Genomic DNA, 27,332 nt, shown 5'->3' on the forward strand with positions numbered 1-27,332 from the left:
CATCAAAAAATGCTCAAAACATCGAGCTTGTCAGGAATCTTGTTGAAGAAGATCGGAGAATAACAGTGAATGAGATTGCTAAGGAGCTTGACATTTCATTTGGGTCAACCTTTTCAATTCTGAAAGAAGATCTTGGTCTGAGTAAGCTTTCTGCTCGTTGGGTGCCTAAAGCGTTGCAGCAGAATCAGTTGAATCTGAGATCAGATCTTTCATTGGCCCTTCTGACTAGAATTGAAGCAAATGAGGAAAACTTTTTTGAACGGGTCATAACCGGTGATGAAACATGGATTTACCTGTACGATCCTGAAAGCAAAGTTCAGTCTAAACAATGGTTACCAAGAGGATCAGCAGGCCATATCAAGTTCAAAGCAGAAAGGTCAGCTCAAAAAATAATGGCAACTGTTTTTTGGGATAAAGATGGAATCGTTTTATTAGATTTTCTTGAAGGACAGAAAACTATCACCGCAAGCTATTACGAAGGAGTTTTGAGAAAGCTGAAGACTTCATTGGCTAAGAAACGACGAGGAAAGCTCCATCGTCAAATTCTGTTCCATCATGACAACGCTCCAGCACACATGGCCAAGACTGTAAGAACAATTTTACGTGAGTTTCGCTGGGAAATCCTTTCATACCCTCCCTATAGTCCTGATTTAGCGCCTAGTGATTTCTTCCTATTTCCAAAACTGAAGGAACATTTGAAAGGAATAAGATTTCAATCCATAAATGAAGCAAAGAAAGAGGTTGTGACCTGGTTCACTAGACAAGTTCCAGAATTTTATGAAGAAGGAATTTATCGATGGAAACATCGCTTACAGAAGTGTATTGAGTTAGGCGGATCGTATGTAGAAAAATAAAGTTTTCAACTTCCATAAATAAAGTTTTTCTTCAATTTGTCTCAGAACTTTTTGATTTACCCTCGTATAAGGCATTTAAGGTAAACCCACCTTATTAGCGCAGAGCAACATGGCTTTGTACAGAGAAGGTCCGGTACTACTCAGCTTCTGGATGTCATGGATACCTGGACAGAAACTCTCGATGCAGGAGGAAGTATCGACATCTTCTACATGGACTTCATGAAGGCATTCGATTCCATGCCTCACCGTCGCCTCCTGACAAAGATTGAGTAATATGGCATCCAGGGCAAAGTCCTCAACTGGATTCAGGCGTTCCTAAATGCTAGGCAACAGTGTGTAGTAAACGGAGCAAAATCAAGACCAGCACCAGTAACGAGCGGGATACCACAGGGAAGTGTCATTGGCCCAATGTTATTCGTCCTCTAAATAAACGACCTACCCAAACTCTGCCAAAGTGAAATGAAGCTGTTTGCAGATGACACAAAGTTGTTCACACGTAGTGACATCCCAGGAGCCACAGACAGCCTAGATGCTGACCTAGATAACTTGCAGAACTGGTCACAGGACTGATTGTTCCGTTTTCACCCACAGAAATGCAGCGTCCTGAAACTAGGGAGCAGAAGATCAGAGGCTAAATACACATTGAAAGACAACTCGCTTGGAGTGATAACACTGGAACAGCATGATCATGAGAAAGACCTAGGCGTCTACATAGACAAACAACTGAGTTCCAAGGAACATGTAGCTAAATCCATCGCAAAAGCAAATAAAGTTGTCGAGGTCATTCGCCACACTTTTGACTTCCTCTCGAATTCAGTCTTTGTGCAACTCTACAAGAGCTTTTTAATTATTTTATATTTTTGAGTAAAAAAATTTTGCTTGTAGTCGGAGAAAGATAAATTCTCGTGTAGCTTTTGGTTTCTCCTAATTTATTAGATAAAATATATTTGTCCTCAGTCTTGACGGATAATTTTTTTCTCAGATATAGTTTTATTTGTCCCAATCCAGTATGTTACTTTAGGAACTGGATTCTCTCCCACTTCAATACGGCCTAGTGTGTCTCGTGAGTGAACAAGTAAATATTTCTAATTTGTTGACTAATTTTAAATTTTTTGTCAAGTGTAAACATTAGTTTTAATGCACTCTTAAGTAGTTTGCTGTGTAGCCTAGTTGGTTAACAGTGTTGGCAAGCACTGTTCTGTGATGTTCTTTGCCATTAGTTCGCTTAATTCCTTTTAGCTGAAATTTTAAGAAGCTTCAGGCGCGTCATCATTCAGCAATTTTTCACTTTTTCCCCCTTTAATTTGTTACCTTAAAAAGCGGATTTTGGTGACAACCACAAAATTTCGTCATTTTGCTTACATTTTGCCTGTCTTATTCGTTTACAAACAGCACAGGACATTTTCCTTTTAAACCTCTAAACTTTGCGCATATTACCTCCTGTATTATGCGTTTACAAACGGCATAATACATTTATGTATTAAGAGAATTTGCTTATATTTGGTCTATCGTATGCGTTTGCAAACAGCATAAGACATTTCTTTAGAATTTCCATCACTTTACTCATATTATTTCACGTCTTATGTGTTTACAAACTATAAAAGACATTTCTATTAAATTTACCTACAATTTGATTTTATTATTTCCTCTATTATGCGTTTATAAACGGCATAATACATTTACATATAATTCTAAGTTTTCTAAAAACTACACAAGGCATTTAGCTTTTCTTCAGAGCTTTTTCCTTATTCCGATCTTGTGTTACCGACCACGTGGGAACTATTAAATCTCACAGTACTTAACTTGTGTGCGTGACGTCAGCACATAAGTTGGTATCCCTTCCCTTAGGAAATAGTTCGTTTTGTTTGTGTTACTATTTTAGACTCTCTCTAAAAATGCTATATTTTTAGGAAGACCCATTTAATTTGATCCCGTTATTGATTGCTTTATTTTCATTTTTGTATGTTTTATTTGAATGTTTTAATTTTGTGAGCTGACCTTCACCATTTCCATTTTGCACTGCCTAGCACTACGTCATATTTTCCCGCTCTTTTTTGAATGGCATCCTTCTCGTTCGTTCACTAGGACGCCATCTCGAATTCGTCGTTTTCAAAACGCAAATTCTTAAGATTTATTTTCGTTTGAATTTCCCATTACCTTGGCCTTTCAGTTGAAATTTAACCATTTTTGTTTTAGAATTTTTCTTCTACAAACTTGCTATTTACCAATTTTAAATAGATATTTAAATTATATGCTAAAATTTGCATTCTCCTTTATTTTGTTATGCTAGTGGAGCACACGTAACATTTATTGATACATTACAAATTTAATTTGTAGATTGAATTAAGTTTATTTTCTAACTATTCTTACTTTATGTTAGAATATCATTTTATTGACTAAATTTAGCATATTTTGTGTTCGTTAAATATACGTAACATTTCCGTATTTTAGTGAAGCGGTATATTAGCTTTGTAGCTCTTGCGTTTTGCGAGATTTAAAAAATTTTATTTACCTTTTGTTAGCTTAGTTTAACCTGTAGGTTTCTCGAGAGGCACTTTCTCCCAGACAATTTTAAATTCCTGGTAAATTTATTCTTCTACCGTGAATTAATTTCCCCAAATATTAGCTTTTCATTTCTATCAAATAATTTACCACTTTTAGGGATTAATTTTATTTGATATCATTTTATTATGAACTAGCGGGGGTACCCGGCGTTGCCCGGGTGTTTGGAGGTGTGTGTGCTGTTAAATAAAAAGAAACCGGGGAGTGTAAAAGTTGGTAGGATCGAACCCGAAGCCCTGAGGCGAAGTTGGAAAATAAAATGTGAAAAAAACATGAACCGTTCGGCCAGCCAGAATGAGTTACTGAAAGATGTTTGAATTTATTTAAGTAAGAACAAAATTGACAGGTGCCCGCACGGAAGTCGTAGAGCGTTACGACGACGACGACGACGACGACGACGACGACGACGACGTAAGCAATAGCTATTCAGCAAATGAGGTCAATGACCAGGTTTGTTTGTTATAAGCGAAGTAAAAAAAAGAAAACATAAAAACGAACGTTAAAACTGAAGCGGGGAGGGGGTAATCAAAACATCGAAAAAAAAACCACAAAAAACTAACGTGAGGCAAACGAACGATGTTAAATGTAAAAATCGAAAAAACAAAAGAGAAAACAGAAAAACGAACGTTAAAACAAAAAAAAGCGTGAAAAATGGCTTCAATAAGCCTGTTTCGATATTAAAATTTTAAAAATCGGTCGGTACCCGGGTATTTTTGGGTGTGTGGTCGGGGGTGGATAAGCGAAGTAAAAAAAAAAAAAAAACAGAAAAACGACCGTTACGTGAAAAATGGAATAAATAACACTGGTTCAATATTTAAATTAAAAAAATCGAAAAAAAAAAGACATCTCACACCACGATTAGAACCCAAAATGTTTAGATAATGACCCAAAGCGCTAACCAACTGAGCTAACACGACGTATATGAAATTTAGTCAGTTTTTCAACTATTTAAAGTAAATCAGGTCATGACGTCATCTGACGTATGCGTAGAACCGGTCGTCGTCACGAGGGGACGGTTTTTGTTGACCCCACCCTTGTCGAAAATTGTCGATTTTGGGGTGAAAAATTAACGTTTTTGCCAATTTTTCGATATTTTTCGGGCGAAGGATGGGGCTGCAATATGATACCGAGTTTGTGAATTTTTGTCGTCTGTCGAAAGTTTTTAGCGAACACACAAACAAACATACATACATACATACATACATACATACATACGTACACACATTTTCGCTTTTATATATATAAAGAAGATAAATGGGATATTGAATAATTTATCAATATTCTCTACTTATTGCGTCCGTTGAAAGCGCATGCCGCATATGTTATTTATTTATTTTTCTTCATATTCTGGAGAAGCCCAGATATATATAGAAAAATTATATTACCTTTTTTACCTCGTAAGTTTAACGTGAATTAAAAAACATTATCTCCGTTAGCTTAGGTAATTGTGAGTTTCTTGGGAAATAATTTCGTCCTTGTAATTTTGTTTTAAGATTTTTTTTTATTTTATTGTACCCTAGCTATAACTTAGTGCATTATATCTTGAATGTAAGTTAAAGGGTAAATAGAGATAGTTTTATTCCCGGCACATTTATATTTAGAATTAACAAGGAATTCATTTATAACTTGTTAATTTATATTTGTTCTTCTGTTTTATTTATTGAAGGAAAATTTATTAATAGCTTTTTTCGGTAAGAAAAATAAATTCTTCTACACCTTTTCAGTTAGAACTTAAAAACTATATTTCTGTCCTCCACGTGGTATAGTCGTGCCCTTGAACTAGAGGTTAGTTTATTTTTCCCAACTGAGGAAATTGAAGTTGGGTATTTAATTATTTTAATTTTACCTGACATTGGTTCTGTCCGTAGTTAGTAAAAAAAAATTATGTTGCATTTTTCTGTGTAAAGAAATATTCCTTCCATCCTCAGTCGGAGAAGGATTAATTATTTTATAGAGTAGAGGAAATCTGCTTGTAGTCAAAGAAAGATAAATCCTCATGTAGCTTTAGTCTTAGCTCTAATTTATTAGATAAGATATATTTGTCCTCAGTTGTGAAGGATAAATTTTTTCTTTGATATACTTTTATTTGTCCCAATGCAGCGTGTTTCTTTAGGAACCGGATTCTCTCCCACTTCAATACGGCCTAGTGTGTCTCGTGGGTGGACAAGTAATTAATTTTTAATTTGCTGATTAATTAAAAAAATATTTTTTGTCAAGCGCAAACATTAGTTTGGATACTTAAGTAGTTTGCTGTGTAGCCTGGTTAGTTAGCAGTTTTGGCAAGCACTGTTCGGTGATGTTCTTTGCCATTAGTTCGCTTAATTCCTTTTAGTTAAAATTTTAAGAAGCTTCATCATGTCAGGCGCGTCACCATTCAGCATGCTTGTGACTTTGAGACAGCTTGCTATTGACAACATTGTCTTAGTGCGGTCCGCGTTGAAATCTGAGACTAAGGCTTCTAGACCTATGTTCAATGACACGAAACAAAAAATTAATGGTTTACTTCTGTTTCGGTTCTATCCAACCAGATTTATGCTTGCTTCTCTGCTAAGAATGCAGACCCTTCTTTTATGAAAGAGGACTCTGCTAATGTAAGAGTTTTTGTAGCAGGTGTTTTGAGTGCCGAGCCTTTTTAACCAGTGGTAAGCCTGGCAATTGCCATGACATCCCAGTAGCCTTTAAGACCTCTCAGGTTATGCCTGTGAAAGTTACGAGGGGCGTGCAATAAGTAATACCCCTGGCCCACTTCCCATAGCAGTAGAGCAACAAAACTTGGCACAGTTATTAGTCTTTCTCTACATAGGAAGCACCCAGAGTTATGCATTTCTCCCATCGTTTGATGCAGCTCTGGAGACCGTTTTTGTAGAATACCCCAGATTGGTCCTCCAACCACGACGTGACTTCAGAAATCAAGGCTGCATCATCTGGGAAACGCTTTCCTTTCAAAAACAATTTCATGGCTGGGAAGAGGTGAAAGTCAGAGGGTACAAGGTCAGAAGAGTAGGGAGGATGGGGACGGATTTCATAACCACACGTCCTGCTTCTGATCTGGCGACATGCGAGTTGTGGATCGGAGCATTGTCCTGCAGGAGGAGGGTACCTTTGCTGATCTTGTCCCGCCTCTTGATTTTGATAGCTTCCCTTAATTTCCTCAAAAGTGAAGCATAATAGGCTCCTGTAATTGTGGTACCCTTTGCCAGGAAATCTGTCATTACTACTCCGTCCTGGTCCCAGAAGACTGTGAGCATGACCTTGCCAGCGGAGGGCTGCACCCTTGCCTTCTTTGGAGGTAGTGAGCCGAAGTGCTTCCACTGCATTGACTGGGCTTTGGTCTCTGGATCATAGTGATAGACCCAGGTTTCATCCTGTGTAATCAGTCTTTTGAAAAACTTTGACTCATCTTCTTGGCACATCTCCAAATTCATCCTTCTCGCTTCTGGAATGGTGTGAGCAACCTGGGAATCCATCTAGCAGACACCTTATGCATATGCAAATGGTCATGAATGATAGTTTCCACGACCCTGTACTAATCTTGACATCTTGAGCTATTTGGCGAATAGTAATGTGCTGATCTTCCAAAATGGCAGCCTCAACTTTACGGACAGATGCCTCATCAATGGAAGAAGGGAGTAACCAGGTCTGGGAGCTGTTTCCATAGACTTCCGGCCATGTTTGAATTCACAATGCCAGCGTTTTACAAGGTCATATGATGGGGCATTATAACCATAAGTTTCTTTTATTTCATCAAAAGTCTCCTGTGGTGTGCGTCCTTTCAAATACAAAAAATCGGATCACTGCTCGACATTCAACAGGCTCTATTTAACACGACTCAGTTCAAACACCTGTAAAACAGAAACCACAATTAGCTCAGAGCTGTAATTTGCCACATAACCCGTTAGAGATATAAATCATTGCACATGCAAAATTCCAGCTAGATAAGACAACTGAAAGTGGGTCAGGCAGGGGCATTACTTATTTCACGTCCCTCGTACTGTTCCTGAGCCAGTAGATCATATTGTCGAGACCTATCAACTAAGTACTGGAAAGTTCGGCTTAGTGAAGTCTAGTGTTAGGTTTGGTTTTCTTAAATGGCAGCTTGCTGTCAATATTGTTAAGAAACCATTACATTTGTTAGGCGTCTGTAAGGATCCCAGTCTTGTCCTCATTTGTTGAATGTAAATAACTGGAATTTGTTAAAGTTTATAGGGAAATTTACGTGTGAGGTGAATAGAAGCATTGTGCCTAATAATCATGGAAGGCAGTTCGAAGCAGTCCATTGATAGTCAGGGAGACTGCTTGAATTTGGGCAGTAGCCTAGATGGCAAGGCCCTGGAATCTACATGTCTTGATGCACGTGTTATTCTGAAGAAGAACTGATGTTTAGCTTGTCGCAACTCCTTTCCAGAACAACTACTGGATGACGCTAGTACTTTTAAAGTACTTACTGTAAGTATTACATTCGGCGCAAGCATGAACCTTCGGGGCGAATGTCACTCCAAAATTTTCTGGACTTCTGGTCCTTTACCATCTTGTCTCCATGTTAGGGACAAGAGGGGATTATTCAAGCGAGAGTTTGGCAAACTTTAGCTTTACTGGATATTTACTGTCGAGTGTCACCTGGCTGTAAAATCTGGAATGTTTGTTAGCTGCATAGTTTGTAGTGCAGCCCCTCAGAAGATCTGTGAGGGTGCATATTTTGTTCTACAGAAGCCTTCTGTAGAATTTTGTCCGTATGAGGATGAAGTTTCTCTTTTCAGGATGACCTTTCCTGTTTTAATTAAAGGTATTTCATGCCTCATGGAGTATTTGAGGATATGCCTCTATGTTGCTTCTTGCAACATTATTCGGGTTTTATAGCCCAATTTATTTTGCTACTGGATTCTTCCCCTGGAGCAAAATTAATGTTTTTAGGAAGATTTCATAAGTGTGAGATGAAGTTCCTGATGCTGGAACCTGAAGCTTTGGATCTCACCCAGGAGATTTCCGAAGAACCTCTAAGCACCAAGGACTTGGGTGCTTGTAAGATACTTGTCAGTCCTAGTTTGTTGAGCTTGATGTGTGAAGCTCGGCAGACATTTAATGTTACATTTTCCCTGTGCAGTTTATGCAGGAAATATACTTCGGTCTTATATAGCTGCTTTTATCAAAAGAAAACCTATGTTCACCCCGCTCCTATTTTTTGGAGTATATATGACTGGCTTGTTATGGATTCGGGAGATAATTCAGACTTGCCTGTTAGTCCTCGTAATTTACACTCCATAATCAGGGGCAGCCGTTTTCATTCTCATCTTAAATTTTCATCTTAAAAACCTCCCTAAAAACAAATAAAAAATGAATAATTTTCGAAATTTTAAGTGTGTTTTTTTTTTAATTAAATTTTTTAAATTAAATTTCGACATTTTAAAAGAAGTAAAAAATTAAGCCTCTCTAAATTTTGATCTGTTCTAGGTTTTGAAAACATTTTTGTTACAGGAATTTTATTTTCTTGTCGGGAGAGTGTCGGAATTTTATTTTTTGATGAACCTCGCCATGAACAGTGCAAAAGGGAAGGGTGGGGGTGTCAGCATTTTAGCCAACCTGTAAAATTCACTTAACGCCTACCACCTCCTTATCTTGACCTCGACTAGCAGTCGTTGGAGCCTGAAGGCCCCCTTTCAGCTGGCGAATGTGGGTGCATCTCTGTCGCTCACTCATTCACGCACACACACACACACACACACACACACTCTCTCTCTCTCTCTCTCTCTCTCTCTCTCTCTCTCTCTCTCTCTCTCTCTCTCTCTCTTACACACACTCCCCCTCTCTCTTTCTCCTTTTTATGTCATTTTCATTTAAGTCATCGTGGACATTTTTCTCTCCCCCTCTCTCTGTTAATGCCTTTCATTTTTCTTGGTAGCCATCGGCATTACTTAACGCTGATTGGCCGTGCTGTGAAGACAATCCCAATCAACTTCGTGAGACCCTTTTCAGATCAGTTCCAAAGAAGACATCGGACAGTGAAGTCTTGTTTTGGGAATTTCGTCGGACCCAGCGACGTAAAACACTCAACTTCTTTACTAAGGGTGGAAAGCCCTTATTAAATGGTTGAAATTGGTCTTTCAAAATACACTATTTATTGAAGAAGTTAACCTCTTTCAGAGTAAGAGACAAGAAAAAGAAACCAATCCTTTCAGAGAAAGGGAAAAGAAAAGGAAAGAAAGAAAAAGAAACCAACCCTTTCAGAGAAAGGAAAAATTATTTCTGGGGTATCTGAAGAAGAGATAACTCCTTTTTCAGAGAGCTATACTTTTAAACCTTTTGAAGGTTTTGTTTGTTTGAAAAAAGAGACAGGGATGAAGAGAGAAAAAGAAAAGAACTTTAAAAGAACCATGCATTATTTTTTTCAGAAAAGAAAGAGAAAATAACTTTTTGTTGAAAGACTGAATTTAAGGACTTGAAAAAAGATTTTTTCTATTTTGAATGTGCTTTTCATTTCAGCCTTTCTTTCAAGTAAGAACTGTGTTTTGCTATTTTTATTTCATGTTACTTACAGGTATTTAAAACCTAAGCTTAGGAAAATATAAGCAACCGTGACATTTTGTTTTCTTTAAATAAATTCGAGTCATTTTAAACTCATTTCGGGTCGTTATTTCATTTGCTAATTTCTCTTTGTATTGCTTGTTTATTTTTCACTCCCCCCCCCCGTTTATTTTGTTACCTTAAAAAGCGGATTTTGGGGACAACCCCAAAATTTCGTCAAACACACACGATAAAAACACTAATAAACTCTTGTCGTATTTTTCAATCGTGTCTGATTATTTTATAGATTATATGTGAACTGTTAATTCGACACTTATGTACTTGTGCGAAGGTACAACTTTTTTGTTTTTCATTTGTGACATTTGGAAAGTGCATAGCAGGGTTAAACAAATGCAATTTAAGGAAATAAATTTTAGCGAAAAATTTATTTTGACAACTTTCATTCATTATTTCATTACAAACAAAAAGTTTTTACTTGGTAGTTAGTGAAAATATTTTGAAAAGGGAGAAGAAACTGGTTTATTATTGACATATAGGTTTTATTTTAAACTAACAAAACATGCACGTGTTGTGGTTCTCGCATAGTATTATATTAGCGGAATGTCTATCTTGGCAGTGAAGAGAGGGGATCTTGCTGATGGCGCTGTTGTGTGTGAGAGAGGAGCATGAACTTTATTACCATCATGGAAACTTACCACATTGAGCGAGGACTTAAATTTTGCTTTAAACAATTTTATTTCGAACTACTGTTTTTATGATATGAAGACACACACATACATACACAGACACACACATACATCATGTATTTACTTGTATGGATTTATGGGCTGTTCTCAAAAATAGCCACATGGACTTTAAGCCTGCATGTGGCACTCTTATTATACAAAAATCAGTAATTTCAAGCCTCTTGCTATTATTACAAAATCCTCACTTCACTAATCCTTCATTATGAACATTTCACACAAGAAAGTACTTATGTTTGAACAATTGAAACTAATATTCCTAACACGTAAATAAATGTTGTTTATTCTATGTTAATACGGTGGTTTCGTGTTTGTTGAGTGTCGTTAGTTTCCGGATTTTATTTTTATTTCTTTATGTACGGATGTGGATTGGTAAAAACTTTCTCTTAATCGGTGATCTGCTAAATTTACCTTTAGTGGTCCCGCTAACAATTGACGACTCCGTCGTGAATTCGAAAACACATCTTATAATAAATATGTACTGGCTCCCTTTCTACTATGAAATTTTATTTAGTTTTTGAAAAAAAAATCCAAGTAATGAATATTTATGTTAAATAAACATTCACTTCAGTTTTTGGTCTTTATGCACGTTTGTTACCATGCTATTTTAAAAAAAAATAGTATTTTCAAGTTAAATTCGAGTTTTACGACAACTCATAATAAATTGTAAAGTGAAAGTAGAGAATAGTTAGAAAACATTCATCCCTCCTCATGTTAAGAATGGCAAAAGTGCGTAAGTATCAAGTTTTTTTTTTAAATAAGAAAGAAGTGTCAGGAATTTATAAAATAAAATTACTAAATTTCTCATAAAATGTTTGTTTTAGTTTTTTTAGGGTGTATTCAATTATAGAACTTGTGTAGTTTAACATGTGATTTAACTGTTTGTCCATAAGTAACGTGCCAACATTTACCGAGTAGCATACTGTTTAACATTTCACAGAAATTCTGTGGTTACATGGGGGGCAGTAGCAGGTGTGTTGTGGCAACAGGGATTAATACAATGCAAACCGTGACATACCCATGTTTTAAAAATCTAGCAAAAATAAAATAATAGTAATATTTTCCTGAAATTTTTTATATTTACTCATGATTAAATAAACTTACATAATAAACGTAGGTTTCGTTAAATATATTAGAGGATATTTTTAGGTGTTCTACCCCCCCCCCCATATTTCATGTTCCGAAAACTAAAAGAACAAATGTAGGTCGATAAAAATTTCAACATTTTTTAAAGCTGAAAAGATCAAATAATAATAATAATAATAATATATATATATATATATATATATATATATATATATATATATATATATATATATATATATATATATATATATATATATATATATATAATCCCACTTTTTTTCACTAGGTACGGGCAAAATGAATAAAAAATTAGGAAATTAACCAATTTTAATAAAATTTACAGAATTTATCAAATAATGATCGCAAAATATAACGGACTCATTATTTTTATTTAAATCTTAGTGGAAATGTATTTTGTTTAAACAAAAAATATCTTTATTAAAGTTATGGTTTTCAGTAGTAAATAAAATACGCAAGAATTTATTTTTGCTTTTTTTTATATATAAATAAAGCATCGTAATTTGTAACAATAAAAATAAAATAAAATAATTTTTACAGGAACATTAGGAAAAAAGCCCCTAAAGTCCGTATTAATGAATTCGATATAACTCGAAGAAAAATGAATTTCTCGAACTAACCATTGAATTAAGCATTATTCATTTAACATTGTCACACACAAAAATTATAATAGCAAAAATATTTCTACTTTTTTTTTTAAATTACAGGTTTCGCATAATTTTTATACGCAAGATTTTAATAATTTCCTTGCTCACAAGAATGTGAAAATTTCAGCGTAACATATTTGTCATATAATATTGAACAATAATTTTTTAAAATTTAATTTAAAAACAGGAACATAGAAAAATAATTAAATTAAAAAATGGAAAAATTTATACAAACGTTCAGATTGGGAATGTACGGATGCACGTCTGGGAAAAAAGTTATCACACCCCTTTGTCCCTTTTAATTACATGAAGTCATTTTCACAGTCTTTCGACGGGCTGAAATTTTGGGCTTCCGTATATTCCCGTGTTTAGAAAAACTTTAGCTTGTTGCGTTTTGCGAACGGCAGAATCACTCGGTTTTCGACTAATTAATTTATGTTTTGTACAAACAAGGTGTTTTTTTTTACATCAATATCTTAGGACTTTACTTTACTAATTATCTTTGAAATAGACACAGAAAACTAATATTTATCTTTTAAAGGATTTTTACAACGAATTTATTTAACTTCAAGATTTAGCTGAATTGAGTAGCTCGCCGTGAAAACATTTTGCATAACTTTTTTTCTTCTTTTTTTTACGTGTACAAATATGGTTTTCCTTTTGGAAATTAATTTTAGTCCTTAATCCTTTAAATACAATCAAAAAGTAGTCGGAAACCTACAAAAAAAAACATGATAAATCGGCTTTCAAAACTAGGTTCCCCTATCTTTATTCGTTTTTGGCCATACCTAATTTTTTACTTACCTTAAAGTTGTAAATAAAATTGGACAGGTAAATTTTTGTTCAATACGTGTATTTAAATTTTTTAAAAATAATTATATTTTACTTTTTTGAACTCTTATGTTTCATAATAACTAGAAATTTCGATAGATTTAAATATATTTTATTCAAATTTGGGAAAAATAAATATGAGGGAAGGACACGCACTAAAAAAAATATTTCCCCTCATATATTTTACGGAAACTGCATTTCATATGTAACTTCATTCTAAAATGGATAAGTATCGAAAATTTCACGAAAATATGACCATTAGTTGATTTTTGCTAGATTTATTAAACACGGGTATGTTTTCACGATCGAAATGCTTACTACATGGGAACATTATTTTAAAGCGCCAATTATGTACACACGATTTTCGTCTCGGAATTTCATTACTTTTGTACGATGAAAAAAGTTTTTTTTTAAATTATTACTAGTTTATTTTGCCCGTCTTCTTTTAAATGGTACAAAAGTTATATTGATTATATTAATTTATAACGAAGTTACATCGTTTTATATATGGGGGGGGGTAATTCTGTGGTGACTGTTGGAGGTGCCTAGTCAAAACTTTTAAAACTCGACAAATAAAAGCTGAATGCCGAGGGGTAGTAAACTAAAAATTTACCAAAATGAATAGTTTTTATAACTTTTTATTTAAGCCGCTAAACTACACATTTGCCACAAAACATTCCCAAAGCGGGTCCCCAAACATGACGAATGTAATTGTGTGGGGGTAAAGCATAAGATAAAACACGATAAATTATTATTATTATTATTTTTTTTTTTTTTTTGTGGAGGGGAGAGAATTAAATTTGAAACAAAATAACAACGACAAATTTAATTAATTTGGGGGAGGGTATTATTTTTATTTATTTTTTTTTTTTACCATTCTACAACAGAACACGCGCCCCAACACTACCCCGCCCCAATATAAAAAGAAAACAGTAATAGCTCCTAAAAATGTTAAATGATATTCTAATCGGTAAATGTCGGCGCGTTACTTACGGAAAAACGGTTAATCAAACTGCAGAAGCACCTGTTAAGCCACACGAGTTCTATAATCCCCCAAAAAAGAATGAAAAACATAAAAATGTTTGGTGCTTAAGTTTTTGTAAACCACATTAAAAACTCCGTAAGACAAAAAAAAAAAAAAAAAAAAAAAAAAAACAAGCCCTCCCTAAAAAAAAGTACTATAATGTATTTTTTTTAATTTTGTTTTAGACAATTTTTCCTTCGAATTTTAAATTGTCCGATAATGAAGAAAAAAAAAATTGAAAATTCTGTTCTGAAAAAAAAACCATGTCTTTTTGTTATGTAGTGGTTGGCTAGGGCCAACCGATACATAAAGGTTAAAATAAAATCCCTTTTTATTAACTTGATAGGTGGACATCGAATGTTGATAGTCCACTAGTATGAATTAAAGACAAATAAAGAATTCGCAGTGTAAATAGAAAAAGTCGGAAGATCGTAATTGTTGACAAAACGAGAATTAAGGTTACTGGAATTTGCATATTTTGCACGGCATTCTACGGCAAACAAAAAACAATGAATGGAATTTCCTGATGAATATAACATTAAGTAAACAGGTGAATTATCGGCACGTGCAGAAGTAATCGTCTGACTAAATAAATAAAACAAAAACGTGCTAAGGACTCACGTGGAAGCCGAGACCTAAATATTCTGTTGGTTATATGTAAATTAGCTCTAGGACGCGTGACGTCAGAAAGTTGAGCTGAATCCATATAAGGAACAGATGCGCGACAGAGAGACAGATAGCACAGAGATAGCAGAGAGAGGAGAGAAAAAGGCAACAGAACGTCGCTGAAGACCGTATCGTCGAAACGTCATTCCCTCTTCGGATCACTGTGAGAACGCTGTTACTATCGCTGTGAACTTCAAAACCACCAAAAGAAAAAGATGAACTGTTAAATTGTAAATATGTATGATATTATAAAATATAATTTTATACAAAAACCAACGCAATTGTGACTTACGTCTTTAATACATGTTTTTAAGTTACGGCTGATCGTTCTAAGTTGTCAACCGATTTGTTTTCAGGTTCAACACTGTTATGATATTTTTTGACAATTGACGAGAGGCAAGATAAGAAAAAGTGCCAGTCTAAGGTGAGATAACTCACTAGTCTTAACTCATTGTCATGACAACCGCTTAGTAAACAGGTGAAACCACGGACGATCGATGTAATTAAAACTGCGGTGTGCCACAACCAGGGGGTCCTACGAACTACTACGATTCCCAACCTGGGGGCCACACCACAATACAACATTTTCAGCATTATCCTTCACCCCTCCACTTAGATTGCAATGCTGTTCTTCTTTTTCATATAATTTTAAATGTTCCACAAAAGATTTGTGCGCCATGTGAAAAGGCAGTTTGCTACGTGAAGGCACATTCAACACCCGTCGTTTATGTTACTGCACTCGCGCGTAGCGTAAACGGAAGCTGTAAAATGGTGGAAAATAGTCCCTGGATTCAGGGGTTAATACCATGGAAACGGTAAATTTGTGGCGGGTTTGATTATCAAATTCGTTGTCAGCAACCTCGATTACCCCCCCCCCACACGCACACACCAACAAAAAAAAATACGAATTAGAGTGGTCGGTGTTCTGTTGTAGCGTTCGCTATAATTACCTTTCATAAAAAAAAAAAAAAAAAAAAAAACGTTGAATGTAAAACACAAGTAAATTGGCCAAATAAGTTACTCAAGTTTGTTTTACCCGAGTAACTTATCTTATTACTCTTCTACCTAGCTGAATAACATTTGTGTTTTTACTCACTTTAAAATGTTTATTCGGCCCGAAAAACAAGTCTTGATAATTACGTAAATTTTTTTTATTATAGAGACTTCAAATATTTGCATGTCGCGTAACGCTAGATATTACTTGTATGCCGAACCAAATAAACGTTTTAAAGCGAGTAAAAACACTAATTAATAACATTTGGATAGGTAGAAGAGCGAGTTAATTTAACTTATAATATTTTGAGGGTGTGGGGAGGAAGTCAGGACATTAAATAAAAAAAAGTGGTTCTTAGGGACGAGATTTTGTAGTCGATAAATGGAGTTTTCAGATTAAAAAAACAATGGTTTCAACTGATTTTGTCAATTCTAATAAGTTACAATGGTAATTTCCAAATTATGCAGTCGAAATTACCTGAATATTACTGAATTATTATAAAACAACAACAAAAAAACTAATTAATAACAATGCGTTAGCAGGTGAAAAATCGTCGCCATCTTTGTTTAATTCGAACGGAGAATTACCTCCCTGTTGAACTCTCCTGTGTTTTACGATCGTTTTCATCAACTTTTATTTTTTATTTTCTTTAATAAAAAAATTTCTACCAAATCAATTTTTGTAATTTTTGGATATAATCATCTTATAATTCGAGGAATACGTACATACCATTGTTTTCATGTGAAATTCAGTTTTACGATTCCGAAAATCTCGTCCCAAGAAGCATAAAAAAATCAAAAGTACACGGAAACTTACCTTATTCAATTTGAATCCTATCTTTTATAGGCAGAATTTGGTTTGTATTACTATAAACAGATGTACGAAAAAGTTGTAAAAAATAAACAAATAGGTAAATTTTCAGATTAGGTCCACCTACCACCTTACCAATTTTCTTTTAAATGACGACTTTTAACGGTTTTCGACTATGCTAAATCCGAAAATCGCATTGCTATTTTGCAGAAATAAGTAATTATCGAGATATAAAAAGTTGTATTATGCATTGTATTCTTTGGTGGCCATCTTTTTTACGCGCGTGTGCGCACCATAAACAAATCTACTCATCTATGACTGACACTGCACTGCACACGCGTAAAAAAAGATGCCCGCCAAAGAATACAATGCATAGTATAATATTTTATATCTCGATAACTAATTATTTCTGCAAAATTTCTGTGCGATTTTCGTATTCAGCATAGTCGAAAACTTATAAAAGTTGCCATTTAAAAGAAAATTGTGGAGGTGGGCCTAATCTAAAAAAAAATATCATATATATATAACAAATAAATGTTATCAAAGGCAAGATAAGCTACTTTTGTACCTAACTGGATAAGTTTTTATTCGGTTGGAACCCTGCCCGAGAACAAGAAAAGATGGCCGTTGTGCCAGTTGGCACAGTTTAATATTCAAATTTAAAATCGTTAAATACAATTTAGGCGCGCAGTGCAATTGATTGTTTTCGGCGCGTTAAAAAAATGAAAAATGACACCCACGCAAATTCCGGCCTGACCTTTATATACCAAAGGTGCGTACGTAGTTGAAAGCACCCCATGTGATGTCTTTCGTCCAATGGAATTCCTCCTAGGACACATTTTAAAACTAATTTTCTAGAGCTCGTTTGGAGCCGATCAAATCAAATATAAACATGCACAAACACAAAATCTACCTCTTTAGTCTCTTAGCCTTTCGAGCATTCTTTCGTCTCTTTAAACTCTTCCGATTCATTCAACGCTTTCTCATATGGACTTACCACGCGTGCAAACATCAATTATTTCATTTCCACTGCTCCGCGCATTAATACTCTCTTTTAACAGACGAACATTAATATTGTCAATGTTACAAATTTGAACATTCAAAGAACACAAAAAAGAGACTCTCCATCTTTCATATGAACTCAAAAAAAGGAACTCTGAAATATTGAGAACTATGTTTTAACTTGTTATTGTTTGTTATTTCTATTCCAGAAATAAACCTCCGTTTGTGTTGTACATAAGATTTCTTATTTTTATTTTTATTATTTGTGGAGGAAGTCAGTTCCCAAAAAAGGCCAGGCGACCCCCACAAGTTGGTGACCCGACGCAGAAATCATATGCACAACGGAATCTTATAAACTATTAAACAACCATGACTCAGCGGAAAAAGTGACAATTTTTTTCGACCACAATTTCAAGCTCCGCGTCATCGGAAAAAGTCAGTTGACAGTTTAAAGGCTTTGAAATCACTTTCGAGCGAAGAAAACAAACATGGAACCTTCCTGTGTTGAAAAACCTCTGGCAACGTTAACGGTAAATATACCAGCATTTAATCCTACCAACATAAAGACCTGGTTTATCCAAATCCAGGCCCTTTTCGACGCAAAGCGGATAACGTCTCAACGAACCAAATACTGTTACTTGGTGGAAAAACTCCCGGCAGACGTCGTCGAAGAGGTGGCGGATTTATTGGAGAATGTGCCTGAAGACAACCCATATGACGAACTTAAGAAGGTCATCTTACGACGGACGGGCTTTTAAAACGAAACAAGGTTACGCAATCTTTTCACCCAAGTAGAATTGGGAGATCGCACTCCGTCACAACTTTTGCGATACATGCGTACATTGCTAGGGGACAACAAAATGTCCGAAAATATAATGAGAAGTCTGTGGCTGGATAAACTTCCAGACACAACAGTACAAATCCTAGCACCCACAACGGAAGAGACAAATATTGAAAAACTCGCCGATATGGCAGATCGAATCCATGAAAATCTGAGGCACCGCAAAGTAAACTCAGCACAAGCACAGCAGAAACAGATGTGCGACGACGATATATCTGGACTAAAAATGACGGTCGAAAATCTCACTCGACAAGTGCAGGAATTAATGCAAATAAACCATCGTTACTCATTTAATAAACGATCGGACTACCGAAAACGAAGTCTTAGTAGAGGTCAAAGCAACACATGGGAACGAGCGAACGAAATCTGTTTTTACCACAAAAAATTCGGCACACAAGCTCGGCGTTGCACTTATCCTTGTTCTTTTAAAAACAAGATTCAGGGAAACGAATATTCCGGCCAGTAGAGACGACGACTGTCACTGGATTTTCCACTAAAGGTCGTCTATTTTTTATTCGTGATAATAATCATGGATATAATTTCTTAATAGACACTGGAGCTGAAATCAGCGTGATGCCACCTCTACGTAAACAAAAAGCTATTCCACAGCCTTACCACCTCCAAGCAGCTAATGGCACACAAATACCGACATACGGTGAAAAGTATTTAGACGTCAATCTCGGCCTGCGCCGCACATTTCCGTGGATTTTTACTATAGCCAACGTGACGACACCAATATTAGGAGCAGATTTCCTAGCACGGTTTAATCGATCGGTAGACATGCCTAGTCGCACACTGACTGATAACCAAACAAAAATCGTAATTAAAGGTATCACCACAAGATACCAGTCTACTGGGATTAGTTCTGCCTTACCTGAAGAGACGTACATTCGTCGGCTGTTTCAAAAATACCCACAACTTACTCAGCCATTCAAAGTCACGGATAATATTAGACATAATGCAAAGCATTATATTAAAACGAATAGACAGCCAGTCTACGCCACCCCCAGACGTCTGAAGCCGGATAAGTACAAGATCGCAAAAGACGAATTTCAACGCATGTTGCAACAAGGAATTATCCGACCTTCCAAAATTGCGTGGTCATCTCCTCTACACATGGTACAGAAAGCAGACGTGACAACATGGCGTCCATGCGGCGATTTCAGGAGATTAAATGCACAAACTGTACCGGATAGATACCCTATCCCACACATTCACGATTTTGCAATCGGACTGCAAAATGCCACGGTATTTTCCAAACTAGATTTAGTAAAAGCGTATTACCAAATACCGGTGGCGGATGAAGATATCCACAAAACAGCACTGACCACACCATTTGGACTTTACGAATTCTTCAGAATGCCATTCGGACTTAGGAACGCTTGTCAAACCTTCCAAAGGTTAATAGACGAGGTTTTTAGGGACCTTCCATTTGTATTCGCTTACGTGGACGATGTCCTAATTGCTAGCAGAAACCTTGACGAACATAAACAACACTTGGAACAAGTTTTTCAAAAACTGTCCCATTACGGTTTAAAAATAAACTTGGACAAATGTATTTTCAGTCAGCAAGAAGTAAACTTCCTTGGACATTCAATTGATAAGGATAGTATATCACCATTACCCGAAAAAGTAAGCGCCATTACGGATTTTCCACAACCTACGTCTGTTAGACAAGTTCGTCGCTTCATAGGTATAATTAATTACTACAGACGATTTTTACCCAACTGTTCCACAATCCTTGCACCGTTAACGTCATTATTGAAGAACAAAACGAAAAACCAACAATTAAAACTGGACGGATCAGCTTTAAAAGCTTTCCAGCAAGCTAAAACTGCCTTAGTCAATTTCACAAAATTGAATTATATTAAGGACAGCGAAGAATCGAAGCTTACACTTACAACAGACGCGTCAGACATAGCTGTAGGAGCAGTTATACATCAACTGACAGGGGATACAATGACCCCTATATCGTTTTTCTCAGCCAAACTGAGCAAGACACAGACAAAGTACAATACCTTTTCAAGGGAGCTATTAGCAATTTATTTGTCAATTAAACATTTTAGACATCTGTTAGAAGGAAGAAACTTCTGTATTTACACTGACCATAAACCGTTAACATATGCACTGAATACGCATGTAGATAAATATGGTCCAAGAGAAATCAGACACCTTGATTATATTGCCCAATATTCCACAGACATCAGATACGTCAAGGGGCAAGAAAACATCGTGGCAGACGCATTATCACGAGCTGCAATAACTTCACTAAATTCCAGTTCGTTAACTATGGAATTAATTGCACAAAAACGGAAAGACAGGAAAGACAACATCGCGATCGACCGAATTAAACTAGCATACATTGAGGAATACCCTCAGACAATTTCCCCACCAGAACAAATTCCCTTAGAACATGGGAGTCCAGCAGAAAATGACGAGGACACCGAACCCACGACAAAAACGGGTAGGAAAGTCCACTGGCCGAAACATTTCAAGGAATACATTACATATTGAAAAAAAAAATTTTCTTTTCCAATCTGGGGGGAGTATTAGTGCCAGTTGGCACAGTTTAATATTCAAATTTAAAATCGTTAAATACAATTTAGGCGCGCAGTGCAATTGATTGTTTTCGGCGCGTTAAAAAAATAAAAAATGACACCCACGCAAATTCCGGCGTGACCTTTATATACCAAAGGTGCGTACGTAGTTGAAAGCACCCCATGTGATGTCTTTCGTCCAATGGAATTCCTCCTAGGACACATTTTAAAACTGATTTTCTAGAGCTCGTTTGGAGCCGATCAAATCAAATATAAACATGCACAAACACAAAATCTACCTCTTTAGTCTCTTAGCCTTTCGAGCATTCTTTCGTCTCTTTAAACTCTTCCGACTCATTCAACGCTTTCTCATATGGACTTACCACGCATGCAAACATCAATTATTTCATTTCCACTGCTCCGCGCATTAATACTCTCTTTTAACAGACGAACATTAATATTGTCAATGTTACAAATTTGAACATTCAAAGAACACAAAAAAGAGACTCTCCATCTTTCATATAAACTCAAAAAAAGGAACTCTGAAATATTGAGAACTATGTTTTAACTTGTTATTGTTTGTTATTTCTATTCCAGAAATAAACCTCCGTTTGTGTTGCACATAAGATTTCTTATTTTTATTTTTATTATTTGTGGAGGAAGTCAGTTCCCAAAAAAAAGGCCAGGCGACCCCCACACCGTATATCTTTAAAACCCCCGATAATTACTTCAAAATAAGAAATAAAACAAAATAGTGACACTAGTAGACACCCACCCAATAAATGTTACTGTGGCATTCTTGCTTTCCGGTAGCATTTAACATTACTCGCCTTTCGTCATTATCAAGACTTCTCTCTAACTAAACTTTACTTGACTCTAAATTCTAATAATTCATTCTACTGTATTCTGTAAGTTTAATCCTCTCCTAAAACTAACAGTCTACTCTACTCTCCAAGCTGGCACTAACACTCATACATTACACACGCTGTGGAGGGGGGGTCCTTAGCTTTCAGCCCTTAACCTTCGTATGCTGACCGATTGGAAGTTATTATCACTAAGCATCTATACATTTCTACCTCTAAGGCATGCATTAGTTTATTCTTACCCAGGTACTAGCTATAGTCTGTACTTTGATTTACAGCTATCTACATTACATAGCAATAGCTGTCTCTTCCTTAGTTTTTCAATGATAAATACAAAAACTGAACCGATACTATGTAATGCAAAATACAACTTCCTGACTTTTAAACGAAAGCTGAAGATATCTTCATTAGAAGTGGAAACATGCTTAATACCTACAACCTCCATATATTCGCATCTGCTGGAAATCTGCCCATATATACATTTACTTTATTATACATACTGAATACGCCATAGATTATAATTTACTTCCAATTATACCTGTACTGTATTGTACTTCATATCAAAAATGACGTTACTTGTATCTACATTGAATATACATCTTAACCCTCCTGCCATCTAAAATACCTAGAGCTTGGGCAACACATTGTTAGTTAATTCTTAATATCAAGCCATCCTGTAACGCATTATTCTATACCTAGGCCAACATGAAAATAAGAAAAAAAAAATTCTAAATTTAAAGGAAAAATATTAAACCATATATTAACTCCTTCCAACAAACCTGTTGCAAATATAGCTGCATGAACTTTTGCTCATCCCCTCCTCTAGTAACAATGAAATAGTAATATCCCTAAATCACTTTAAGGAGTGTAATTTTTCAGTAGTTATATAACTTTTACATACTAACATAGTAACATTAACTACCCACGCAGGGTCGCAGAAATACCTGGATTAGGACCCAGGCGCGGGGCAAACCCTTTCAGTACTGATGGACCCGTAGATCTTCCCAGGTCATCCGTCTTGGAGAAGGAAAACTCTGAAGCTAAATCTAAGGGGAGGGAGGCCTCTCCAGTCTTGGATGACAACCTTCCTAGAGCTGGTGACTCAAACAAATTACCGGCCTGCAAACCTAAACTGCTTAAGGAGTAGATATGCACTGACTATCGCCCGATTTCCATACTCCTTCTTTGCTTATTAGCCAGGCATAGAGGTCAAATCACAGGAATTCGACAGAAACACTCAGTGGTCAATCTTGTTTCCTGACTAGGGCAATGAACGCCATTTTCCCCACTCCCGACACATCCCACCCCTCTAAACTGAGCACTTGGGAGTGCTTGAATGCCATAATTCCAGTACAAGTAGATTGGGTTGACCATCGTCTGATGGGTTGAGGGTACTGGATTGACAGTTCCTGGCTGCTGTTTCCGACTGGTAGTACAGGGGGCCCTAACTCTTTGGTAGCGCTTAGAGCAGCTGCTCCATCAACGGCTGTATAATATCAGGATGTTTGTAGTGCCATGTCACACATGGAAATGGACCCTGCACTCATCCCCAGTGGTCTTTCCTGAGGCCACAATCCTAGTAGATGGAAGGTCAGCTGATGGTCAACTTGTGTTGCATGACTGGTATTCTGCATAACCACTTGTTAAGCATGCCTTACCTAAACTGAAACTCTTAAAAAAATGATGACAGTACCATCTAAAATTACGCTTAAACCAAAACAAAGCCAACTTGCCTCCTCCCTTGAGGCTTGCATTTACGAACATCTTGCATTTATGAACATCTTGCATTTACGAACATCTTGCGTTTATGAACATCTAATTTAAATGATGTTGAAGCATTTCTCCTAACAAACACCCCGAGTATGTTAGAACTAACTGAGACTAACCTACACTCCTCCATCCCATCTAACTACTTTAACATGCTCGGATATCTCCCATGTAGTACTTACCAACAAAACAAACGCCCACGTGTTTGTGCCTTGTGTGACAACAAAACTTGGGTTTTTATAAGCGGAAGCCTCGAGGTTGTCAGGAATCTCCAGGTGCATGCGCAAGAGGAGGGATTGAGAGAGTGGTATAAAAGGCAGGTCGCGTGAGAAGGTTGTTGTTGTTGTCATTGGACGTTACAGTGACGCGTGCGTTAGCAGTTGATTAAGAAGCTGTTTTTTGTGTCAAGTCGTGCACCTCGGTGAAGGTGAAGGTCATAAGCTATTTCGGCGATTTTGTTTTGTCTCTTTTCCTGGACAACTATGGCTGGAGCAAAGTTTGATTTAAAACTGATACCCGAATTCGACGGATCCACTTCTGTTGTCGACTGGGTCGAAAGGGTTGAACTGACCTGCAACCTCTCTGAAGTAAAGGGGGTGCATACCGTGATTCCCTTGAGATTGGCTGGAGGCGCCCTGAGTGTATATCAGCAACTTAGTGCCGTGGAGAAGGCTGATGTTACCTCTATAAAAAATGCTTTATACAAGGCATTTGCCATGGATCCCTGCACGGCCTACGAACCATTTGCCTCTAGGAAGCTGATGCCAGGAAAAACCGTGGACGCCTTCTTCGCGGAGCTGAAGAAACTTGCAGTTCTATTTGGCAATGGAGTGTCTTCCCACCCATGTTAAGCAACTGTTGAGGGCTTCCACCAGCATATCTGTAACACCCATAGAACATTTGTTGGAACGCGCTCGAGCCATTATCAGAGATGAGGAGGACCTGAGGGAACCGGTTGTAATGATGGCGCAGGCAGCCAAGACTAATGCTGAAAAAAAGTCCCAGTTTGAGACCCACGACCAATGGGAAATGTTTCTGCTGCGGCCAGCGAGGCCATTTCGCAAGAAGTTGTACTAACAAGGGGCGGGGGCGCCCGTGCTGTTTCCAATGTGGTAGTTATGGACATTTATCCCAAAATTGTGCGGGAAATGCATCAGGGGGCAGGACGTTAGCGCCGCCCTGTTCCCCGGACAAGATTTAATTGAGGCACAACCGACAATAAATGTGCACGTGGACCAAGTGCCTTGGTCAGCTCTTCTCGACTCCGGGTGCTCACACACCATCATGAGTGCCAAGGTGTGTCGAAACTGGACAAAGCAGAACATCAAAGTAATCACAATAGGTGGCAATATGCAAGCTTGCTGTGGAGCCGGAAAAGCCACAGACATTAATGTGCTGGTGATGCGAGGGGATTTGCTGGGATTCGATGTACTGTTGGGATATGATGCTATTAAGGCACTGGGAGGAGTTGTTATCGGAAGAGATGGGACTGTGCGGTTTTTGGAAACCCCAGTGTGTGCTGCAGTTCACATTGATCGGCCTGATTTTAAGGTGGACTACGACCCTCACCAAAAAGCATGGACTGCATCGTGGAAGTGGACAGAAGGAAGGGCGCCAACCGAACTCAAGAATAGCATTGCAGAGTACTCGATACCCGACAAGGCCCGTAATGAATATGAAAAGGAGCTTGAGGCATGGATCCAGGATGGATGGCTGATCCCCTACCCCAACAAGCTGGGACCACCCAAGGGTCTGATTCCCTTAATGGCGGTAGTCCAGCATAACAAATCAAAAGTTTGTCCGGTGCTGGACTATCGTGAACTCAATAGATACATTGAGACGTACACTGCCGATGCTGACGTGTGCGCCAGCAAGCTGAGAGAATGGCGCCAGAATGGCTCCAATGTGTCTATAGTAGACTTGCGGAAGGCTTATTTGCAGGTGCGAGTGGATGAGACATTGTGGCCGTTCCAGACAGTGTGGTTCCGGGGTCAGAGATACTGCCTTACTCGACTTGGCTTTGGGCTGAATGTGGCACCGCAAATCATGAAGACCATTGTAAATGCAGTGTTGTCCCAGGAAAAGACCACTGAGGACGCAACATCAGCCTATATTGACGATGTGTACGTCAATGAAGATATACAATCTGCGTCGCACGTCAGAGAAAAGTTAGCTCAATTCGGGTAGGAGTGCAAGGATCCCGAACGTCTGAAGGATGGAGCACAGGTATTAGGATTGGACGTTTGTGGGAAAGATGGTACCTTATGATGGAGGCGTGGCAGTGAGATTCCAAACATCCCTGGTGTTATTACGCGGCGGACTATTTTTTCCTTGTGTGGGAAACTTATTGCTCACTTACCAGCGTGTGGCTGGACCCGAGCAGCTGTGGGCATCATCAAACGCAGGGCAAGTTTAGTAACTACAGGTTGGGATGATGTATCTGATGATGCTCTTCTAACTCTGATGACGACGGAAACCCTAGAGAGAGTTAACAAGGAGGACCCTGCCCGTGGAGAATGGTGTGTCGATGGGGACACTGTGAATGTGTGGGTTGACGCTAGTTCTTTGGCATTGGGAGTGTTATTGGAGCAATGTGGAAACGTAATTGAAGACGCGTGCTGGCTGCGACCCGTGAATGATGCTCAACACATCAACCTGGCGGAACTGGATGCTGTTGTGAAGGGTTTAAATCTGGCATTGCAATGGCAGTCAAAGAAGTTACACTTGTACACGGATTCTCTCTGCGTCTACCACTGGGTGTCCGACACTCTTTCGGGATGAACAAGAGTCTGTACTAAGGCAGCCAGTGAGATGTTAATCCGGTGGAGGCTAAACACCCTGAAGAGTCTGGTATCGGAGTATGACCTGTCGGTGAGTGTAACGCTCATGGCATCACAAATGGTATGAAGCTGTGAAGACAGGCGTGGAGTTCACTGCTCGATCTTGCGCAGTTGGCGCGATTAGCTCATGCCAAATACAAAGAATTCATGTGCAGAGTGGACATCCAGGTATCAAAAGAACTCTGTATTTTGAGAGGTGTGTGGACCCGGCAGTGACAAGGGCAGATGTCAGGCAGATCATCAAGCACTGTGAGGCATGCCAGTCTATCGATCCTGCACCTGAGCAATGGCAGAAGGGGCGCTTGGAGGTTGAGCATGTGTGGCAACGAGTAGCGATGGATATTACCCATTACAGTGGTAAGCCCTTTCTAACCCTTATCGACTGTGGACTCACTCGTTTTGCGGTGTGGCGGCAAATGACCAGGCAGGACTCAGCGAATGTTGTCCGCCAGCTGTCATCTATCTTTTCTGAGTGAGGTGCGCCGGAAGAGATATTGACGGACAACGATGCTGCTTTTTATAGCCACCAAGTTCGGCAGTTGTTGAATGAGTGGAGTGTCTGACTACGACTGCTCATGTGCCATCAGGGAATGGCATTGCTGAGAGGAGCCATCGCAGCATCAATAGAATTGCTGCCAGAAAGCAATGCGCTATTACGGAGGCCACGTATTGGTATAACATCACATCAAAGGATGGGAAGACACTAACAACAGCACCGACCAATGCCA

Source organism: Euprymna scolopes, chromosome 7 (genome assembly GCF_053919585.1).
Source record: "Euprymna scolopes isolate OS-2025 chromosome 7, ASM5391958v1, whole genome shotgun sequence".
Classification (NCBI taxonomy): domain Eukaryota; kingdom Metazoa; phylum Mollusca; class Cephalopoda; order Sepiida; family Sepiolidae; genus Euprymna; species Euprymna scolopes.